The 9,304-nt window shown below is 43.2% G+C and overlaps 1 pseudogene; it reads left to right on the forward strand.

The window, feature by feature from the left end:
• Nucleotides 1-6,373: 6,373 nt before the first annotated feature.
• On the forward strand, nucleotides 6,374-9,071 carry LOC110341373 (annotated as a pseudogene).
• Nucleotides 9,072-9,304: the final 233 nt, after the last annotated feature.

Consider the following 9,304-nt stretch of genomic DNA (forward strand, 5'->3'; position numbering starts at 1 on the left):
TATTGTATAGCTGAGGCTGGCCTTTGAACCCTTGATCCTCCTGCATCCATCCTGTCAGTATAGGGATTACAAGTACCCATCCCTGTGCCTATCTATCTTCTTTTTACACCTACTTCTCAATTAAACTTCCAGAAATAGTTAGCCATGCCTCTTTCTCCCTCCTTACACCCCCTTTCACTACTCTACTCTCTGGAATGTGGCTTTTCCTCCAATGTGCGGGTAAGAACACTCTCACACTGATCACCAACAACTTCCTCATTGCCAAAATCATTTGAAGCCAGTCAGTAGCTGCCATTGACTTGTTCAAAAGTCCTGGCAGCATTGTCAACTGGCCATATCCTACTTCTCACCACTTGGCACCTCCCTCTGGGAGGATCCTCTCTGTGTTCTCAATGAGTTTCTCTTTCACCACAATGCTTATTGAATACTCACCATGGTCCAAGTGTTCAATGATGCCCTACACCTAAAGCATACCATAGGCAAGAAGAGGCAAAATTCCAGCCTTTCCCATCTGGATGCCAAGACACCTATCTGCGTGCAAGACCTCTTTCCCAAGGCATCCCAAATTTGACATGTCTGAAATAAAACTCCACCCCCTTCCTTCTTCCCATTTCTCTTCCTGTCTCAGTTACCCCTACCAGAAGCTGTTCTACATCTGTGTTCATTTTCATTCTCATCACCCCCCAAAACACACACCTACCTGAGCCTAATGTGTAACTGAGTTCTGTCTAGACCTCCTACGCATCTCTGGACAACACACTATTCTCCATGCACAGTACTGTGTCTGTAATTTGGGCCAGTGTTCTCTCTCGGCTCCTTAAAGGCATCTCTCTAGTTTTGTCAACTTCTGCACCCCATCTCTCTGACAGATCACATGGCACTCAGTAATTTTCTAATAAAACAGATAAGACCTCCCTGCCAAAAATTCTTCACTGACTTTCTTAGTCATTGTTCTATTGCTGTGAAGAGACACCGTGACCAAGGCAACTCTTACAAAAGAAAACATCTAAATGAGGTTTGCTTATAGTTTCAGAGGTTAGTCCATCATCCTCGTTGGGAGCATGGTGGCACGCTGGCAGACATGGTGCTGGAGAAGTAGCTGAGATGTCTGCATCTTGATCCACAGGCAGAAAGACAGAGAGACTGAGCCTGGCACAGGCTTCTGAAACCTCAAAGCCCACCCCCAGGGGCACACTTCCTCTGAGAAGGCCACACCTCGTAATCCTTCTAATCCTATGAAAGGGTTCCACTCCTTGGTGACTAAGCATTCAAGCGTATGAGCCTATAGGAGCTGTTCTTATTCAAACCACCACACTTGCCGTTAATAAAGGCAACCTCCTCCTGGCCAGAGGACCCCTTCTACCCTCTCAGTCCCATCTGTCCCCACCACCCTCCCTTCCCTCATTCTCCTGTCACACTACATGCTTTTCTTCCAGTGTCCACCATGTGCCACACTCTGCTGCCCCTCAGTTGGGACACTACCCTACTCCCAGCTCCTAACCCTTTACCCAGATAACTCTCCCTAGACTCCAGATTTACCATAAAAGCTTTCTAGATTTTCTGTAAAAGCTGTAATGTGAGGGATTCCCCTTTGTTTTTCTATGTCACCTTACATTGTCCACCCTACTCTACCTGGCTGCCTGTTTCCCCTTTCTGCACCTCTCCTCCATTAGACCATAATCTTCAGGAAGGCAGGCACCCAATCTACTTCTCTCATGGCACGCTATTGTGCTTCTAACTTTAATAAAATATTAACCTAAAAATGCTTATTGTAAACCCAGTGCTTAGGGGATAAGGAAGGTCTATTGCAGGTTCAAGGCCAGCATGAGCTGTACAGTGAGACACTGTCTCCAAAACCAAATAGATGTTGAATGAACAGATCATTTCTTAACCTCCTCTTCTCTGGATGTAGACATTGCTCATGGCTTATGCTTCAGTTTTACTCAGTTTTCTTCTTTCAGTTTCATTGATTTGGATGACATCAATGATGAGGCACACCTTTCAGATCTAAGCTTGCTTTCCCAACCTCAGGGTACATATTTATCCTTTTGGGGATTTTTTGTAACCATTTCCTATAAAGAACATAAAACATGCAAAGAAATATGAATAAAGATGTGATTCTGTCTTTACTACCAAAACATGAGAAACAACCCAGGTGTTTATCAAAAGAGAATTGGGTGCTCAGTGTGGTGGTGCCTGCCTGCAATCCCAGCACCCAAGAGGCAAAGGCAGGAAAATCAGGAGTTTAAATCCAGCCTCGGCTACAAGAGACCCAAAAACAAGAGAGAAAAAAACAAATAAACCACAGTATTATCAAGCATCCATAAAAATACTAGCTAGATTCATACACTGATATGAAAAGATGTTCATGATATACTGTTGAGTCAAACAGCAGGTTTCTTCTGTATAAATACATAGGACTCTTTTTACCTGGTTTTCCCTTTCTTGGATTCCAAAGTTAATTACATGCATATGTTGAGCAATGGATTGTATGTATTTTTCCAAAAAATACATAGAGATAAAAAATCTATTTATTATCTACTAATAAACTCTTAACTTCTATCAGCTAGTTTCCAGAACCATGTGTAGAGTTCACATTAATTATCTATTTATTTATTGAGCATTCTATTACATGCCATCTGAGCCACACCCTCAGCTGTCTATCTGACATTTTCTGTTGTGCATACTTGGGGTGTGCATGAACAAGGCCATGTCTTTGCCTCTTAGAGTTTTCTCAGCTGATAATAATAAGCACCAAATGGACAATAATAAGTGCTATGAGGAACAGAATCATAGGATGTACTGTTCTAGGGAAACAGACAGGGAGGGTTCTTTGTGAAATGGTGACAGTTAAATGGAGACCTGAGTGACAGACAGAGGAAGAATGTTCTGGTCTTGTATAGGCTGTGGTAGTGGCCTAATCAGTGAGTTTTAGGAACAAGGCTCAGAGCAGCTGGGGGGGTGGGGGAAAGGGAGGGGAAAGAGAAGATGGGGGTTGGAGACCCACAGCAGCAACCTGGGCCCAGAGTGCCGAGATTGGTCCTCAGGCTAAGTCCATTACAATATGGCAAAATTTTACAAATTTCATTTATAAAGTCTAAAAATACTCAACAAACATTTACAGAAAATACATCTAAAATGTGAGATTACATAAGAGTTTCTTCTCCCCCCAACACCATGTAAATGGAATTCTTAATTGGTCTACATAATATCTGGAGTCAGATATAGAGGAAAATGCTGAGAGATCAAAGACAAGAGGGAGCAAGCCACACCTTACCTCCTTAGCATCTCAGCAGACAAGAGCGTGACTTCCTGTTTCTCCCTGTTTATATCCTGTCTCTGCCCAGCTACCTCACTTCCTGTCTGTCTGTATAGACCTCCAGACCTCTATGGTTAGCTAATGGCGAGCTCCATTCTCTGACCTTCAGACAGGCTTCATTTGTACAAGCAAGATACCACCACACCACCCTCCCCCTCTTTTACTCTCTCTCTCTTTCTTTCTGACAAACCCTGTAGTGCAGGCTGGCCTTTTCTACAGGAGGCTGCTGTAAGCTTGGGAGAAGGAACATTCCCTGGGCTGTGTCATAGCTTGAGTCCGTCACTGGTCCTGTACCGTGTGGATCACATCTATGACCATTACCATATGTGTAGAAAGTATGTATTGCTTCTATAAGTAGAAAAATAAGTGAATCAAATAAATTGTGGGGAAACTATACAGTGAAACCACGTGGAGTCACGATAAAAGATGCTGTGATGTAGAAACAGCACCACCCTTGCCGCAGCAACTTCAGTTCTCAACTGCAGGAACCATTTCTGCCTGACTTGCCTAATATGGGATCTTCCTTGAAGCTGCCTGGTGCCTATTGTCTGTACTGCTCTGCTGGCCCTCACCACGGATTGTTCCATTGTGGAACAACTGTCTCATGCTTGATTTTCCAGAACTGTGCCAAAGGAAGGAGAGCCAGCAAACAATCCCAATCCTTTGAAAGAGCATCCTTCCGGTTTTCTTCCGTGGACTCACCTTCCTATTGGCTTTCTGTGTGTTAATAGATAAACCAGTGAGTGCTTTCAAGCACACAGAAGTCAGAAGGTCAAGGACAGGGGAACTGGGCCAAATCGTGAGAACTGCCCCTTGAGCGGCCCCTTCCTGGAGATCCAGGAATACCTTTGCTCTGTTCATGGATGCCCCACTTTGTTCTGGGCTCGCCAGGCTTCTGAAGCTCAATGCTGAGCCCTGTGTGAGGAGTCTTTCCAGGCACCACCTTGGGGTGTTGGACCACAGTGATGAATCATGCAAGGATTCCTTCCCTGTCATCTGGAGTGACGCCATCGAGTACCCATGGATGCTGACTCAGAGACTGATAGAGACCAGGACACATTGCTTCCCTCACTTCACAGAGGCCTCCTTTGGAAAAAGCAGGATGCCACGGGGCACAGAGAGACCACAGTCATCCTAAGCCAACCTCCGGGTCAGCCACCGCTCTGTTTTCAAAAATGGGGACTTCTCAAACGGAGCCCATGTTTATGACTGGCACAGACATGGCTGTGTGTGTCTATATCAACCCCGAGTAAGGCAGTGCTGGGGTGGAAAAGTCAGGTCCCCATGCTGGCAGGTCCAGCCACTTTATGCCCGAATCTAGGGAGAGGCTACACTTGAAAAGCAGTCTGATGGAGGTGGAGGGTGACTTCTTTGGGGACAACTGTGGCAAGACCTGAGACTGATTTTTTAAAAAATCCCATTACTTAGACCAGGATAATAGCTAAACAGCTCATAGCTCTGGAAGGGGGGAATTCCAAGCCCAAGATCATGATTAAGGACTGGAAGGATTCCTTTCTTCTATTCATATTCACAAGCCAGGGAGGTCAAGTTCCTTTGGCCCTTTAAAAAAACAAAACAAAACAAAAAAAAACAACCAAAAAACCCAAAAAGCAAAACAAACAACAACAACAAAAAACCCCAAGGTGTTTGAATAATTATTCTCCATGCCCAAGAACCCACCATCTTGAGCAGTTCACCTGCACTCCCTTGCCAAGGACCATCCTGGGCTCACTGACTCCTTATACTCCCTCATAGAGGTGTAGGCGGGTCAAGACTCACCTGGGTATCCAGCTTCTCCCTACCAACTACTCATGGACTTGGGAAGGGGCTAGGGTATGTACACGAAGGAAGACTAAAGAAGAGGGTTCCATCTATGGGGCTTTAGGAAGCCCTCATCCCTGCTAGCCAAATGCTTCCCAGGTGTGTAGCCATTTAGGGGAGTAGTACCCACATCCATTTAAGTAATCCCTCACCTGTGCTCTGTAAGAAAGCCCAATAAACTCATTGATTCTCCAAAGTGAACTCTGGTGGAATCATGCCTCAGCTTGCTGTTGGGACTTAGGAGGAGGAGTAGACCTTGTTACATCTCTCCAAGCAAAGGAATTTCACTACACAAAGTCTTGCTGTATTCCCCAGGCTGGTCTTGGACTCCTGAACTCAAGCAGTCCTGTCTCAGCCTGCTAGAACTACAGGTATATATGCTTGAAGCATCTCAGGAATTGGCCTGACTCTACCCACTGCAGGCTCCAGGGTAGAAACATAAATAAAGTCATTTGAAAGACTTCTCAAGAAGCAAACACCTCTGGGTCAACCTGGCTTTACATGGCTACTTGAGGATCCATTTAACCAAAATAACTACCCAGGCACTCTCTCAAAGGTCAGTGAAACTATGGTCTAAGATGCTACATCAGAAGAGTTATGGAATCATGGAAACTTCCATCACTTTCTTGGAAGTCACACAATGTGTATGTAGTAGGTGAGATTCCTTGTGAGGACCCCTGAGAAACAGGACTGAAGCTACAAGAGTGAATTCTATGCTGTAGTAGAAACTCTGGGAGATATTAGAGATGCCAGGCACATGAAATGCCTGCCTAGAAAAGCCACAGGTAATGAATACTTCTTCGTTTTTAAATTGTTCTGTCAGCTATTTGGCCACAATTGTGACAAAAGAAAAAGAAATCACTACAAGCCAGGCAGTGTGGAACACCATTGACTCTTCAACAGCTTCATGTCTGGACTGTTTATTTGGCAGGGGGAGAGGGGCACAGAAACTATCAATGTCTCTCATTGTCAATTATGAGTCTGCAGTCATCAATACCACCGTAAAAGAAGCTTCCTTGCCCATAGCGCCTGTGACAGCATGGACAGCAGACATCAACATGGTTACTGATGACAACACGGATCATGGACACCAAAATGGCTTCTGGTAGCAGCATGGACCATGGACGTCTTTGGAGAACACTTAACCCAGAAAATGAACCATTCTTCATCTCGGATATCTTACTGTTGCTCAGAGTCAGGACAATCATGTAGTTAGGCAACATATCCGAGGACATGACCTGCAAGAGCTCCAGGACGCTGCATACCATCGTGCTCTCGGTGCCGGTTTTTATAAATTCACAGTGTAGTTTCATAGCTCCAGATAGTCCATTTATTTCCAACTCATGGCACACACGTGGTTTGCCTTTGAAGTCTAGCTCACAATGCATTGTGATACCATAGGCCATATTCCATACATACATCATATATACAAGCCACAGCACCATGCACTAAGTACTGTGTGTGTAGTTTATCTTGATGAACTCATGCATTAGCTGATTGAAGCAGATGTTTATAATCCTATTTTCTAGATAACAAAACTCCAAGGAGTTCATTAAAGCATATGAAAAGACGCAGGGCTGGTAAGTGGCAAGCCCCGTATTTTTATCCATGTGTGCCTAATTCCAGTGTCTGAGCCCTCAACCATTAAATGCACTGCTCCGCACAAAAACTCTCTCCACACAGAAATTTAGTTGGTTCAGATTTTGTGGTTGGGATATATATTAGATTTTAGGGGAAAGGTATAGCTACAAATAATATACACAGTCAACATGTATTGAGGATTTACTATATATATCATAAACACTGTGAAAAGCACTTTACATTATCTCCTTTTATCTTCACATCTCTTTGAGGTACATACTATTATTATCCATAGTTTACAGGTTAAAAAAAATAAAAACCTGAAACTCAGAGAATTACTGTTAAGAAATAACTCATTAGGAAAGGCACTAGGTGTGCTAGATAGTTTTATGTCAACTTGACACAACTAGAGTCACTTTGGATAAAAGGAGCCTCGCTTGAGAAAATGCTTCCACTACCTAGGCCTGTGGGCAAGCCTGGGGCATATTTTCTTGGTTATTGACTGACGTGGGAGGGCCCAGCTCACTGTGGATAGTGTGACCACTGGACTGGTGGTCCCTGGGAGGGGGGCAGCTCTGAGAAAGAAGGAAGGAAAATGAGGGGATGGGAACCCCTTTAAAATTATTCAGTGGATCTAAGGAGAAAATAACATGGTTTCACTTTAAATGATAAAGCCCTTGAGAACAATTTTTAAATGGTGCAGCCACTTTGGAAAACTATTTGGCTGTTCCATATACATAAAATACATTCTGGCTCAGCATTTCCACCTCTAAGTGTATATACTTCAGAGAAAAAGATATAAAGTACAGTCAGTTCTCTTTATTCATGGGCTCCACAACTCACTGCAGATGGATGCTATTAAAAAAATAAAAAAAACATGACTGGTCATCTACTTTACCCTAATTAATAGCTTGATGGATATCAGCTAGCCTAATGAAATTAGCCTTTGCATCTACTATTATTTTAATTGTAGAATTATTTGTGATCTCGTCATTCTAATCACATTAAACTTTAACAGGCCTTAACACACTTATAACAATCTTTATTCCCTCTACACACTAACCACTACACAATGGAGACATTTTACACATTGGACAAATAATATTAACCCTACAATTACATGAGAGGCTTCATTATAACTATACGTATTATTCCTATCACTGTCCCCGATCTTGAGTAGTGGTAGCAGAAGAATCAGAAGTTCAAGGCCTTAAAACAATAAGTTTTAAGTCAGCCTGTCTCAAAAGTAAACACAGAGAAACTTGCTTTACTTACATTACACTCAGAAAAATACAGCATAACAGTGATTTATTTAGTATTTATATTATAATATGTATTCTAAGCAATATAGAGGTAACCTGGTATGCTGGCTAATTTTATGTCAACTTGACACAAACTAAAGTTATCTGAAAGGCGGGAACCTCAATTGAGAAAATGGCTCCATAAGATCCTGCTGTAACATAGACATACATGCAGGCGAATCACCAATACACATGAAATAAAAATAAATTTAAATTCCAGCTGTAGGACTTTTTCTTAATTAGCCATCAATGGGAGAGGGCTCAGCTCACTTTGGATGGTGCCAGTCCTGGGCTGGTGGTCCTGGGTTCTTCTATAAGAAAGCTGACTGAGCAAGCTACAGGAGCAAGTCAGTAAGCAGCATCCTTCCATGGCTGTATCATCTCCTGCCTCCACATTCCTGCCCTGCTTGAGTTCCTGCCCTGACTTCCTTCAATAATGAACATCAATATGGAAGTCTAAGCTACATAAACCCTTTTCTCCCCCAACTTGCTGTTTGGTCATGGTGTTTCATCAAGCAATAGAAACCCTAATTAAGACATCAAGAGTGGTGGTGTACACACCTGTAGATCCCAGCACTTGGCAGAGGCAGGAGGACCACTGCAAGCTTGAGACCAGCCTGATACATATAGTAAGTTCCAGGCCAACCAGGACTGCACAGGGACACCCTGTCTTTAAAAGCCTAAATAAGAGAGTGGGATGACCATCTTCGGGTGGCAGCATTTGTAATGTTGGGCAGTCAGGAGCAAATAAAAATTAGGTGATGTTGAGAAAGGCAAGAAGATTTTTGTTCAGAAGTGTGCACAGGGCCACACTGTGGAAAAGGGAGGCAAGCATTGGACCACATCCATGGTCTATTTGGGCAGAAGCCAGGGCAGGCCACTGGATGCTCTTACACAGAGGCCAAAAGGAGCAAAGGTGTCACCAGGGGAGAGGATACCTAATGGAGTATTCGGGGAATCCCAGGAGGTACATCCCTGGAACAAAAATGATCTTTGCTGGAATTAAGAAGAAGGGAGAAAGGGCAGACCTAATTGCTTATCTAAAGTGAGTAATTTCACTGCCTTGTTTATTACATGTGTTCCATAATTTAATTCACACACCTGAATATAGATCATGAGTGGTTCACAGTGTTTTTATTGGACAGTCCTGATTTAAGTAAAACTGACTTGTAGTACAGTGAATATGATCTTTTTTAAAATAACAATTCCAGTTGCATAAATACTGTCACTGCTCTCCCTTTCTCAAGATAGGCTTAAACTTAATTAGTAATGTCCTACTTTC

The sequence above is a fragment of the Mesocricetus auratus genome, unplaced genomic scaffold (genome assembly GCF_017639785.1).
Source record: "Mesocricetus auratus isolate SY011 unplaced genomic scaffold, BCM_Maur_2.0 Super-Scaffold_15014, whole genome shotgun sequence".
NCBI classification, from domain to species: domain Eukaryota; kingdom Metazoa; phylum Chordata; class Mammalia; order Rodentia; family Cricetidae; genus Mesocricetus; species Mesocricetus auratus.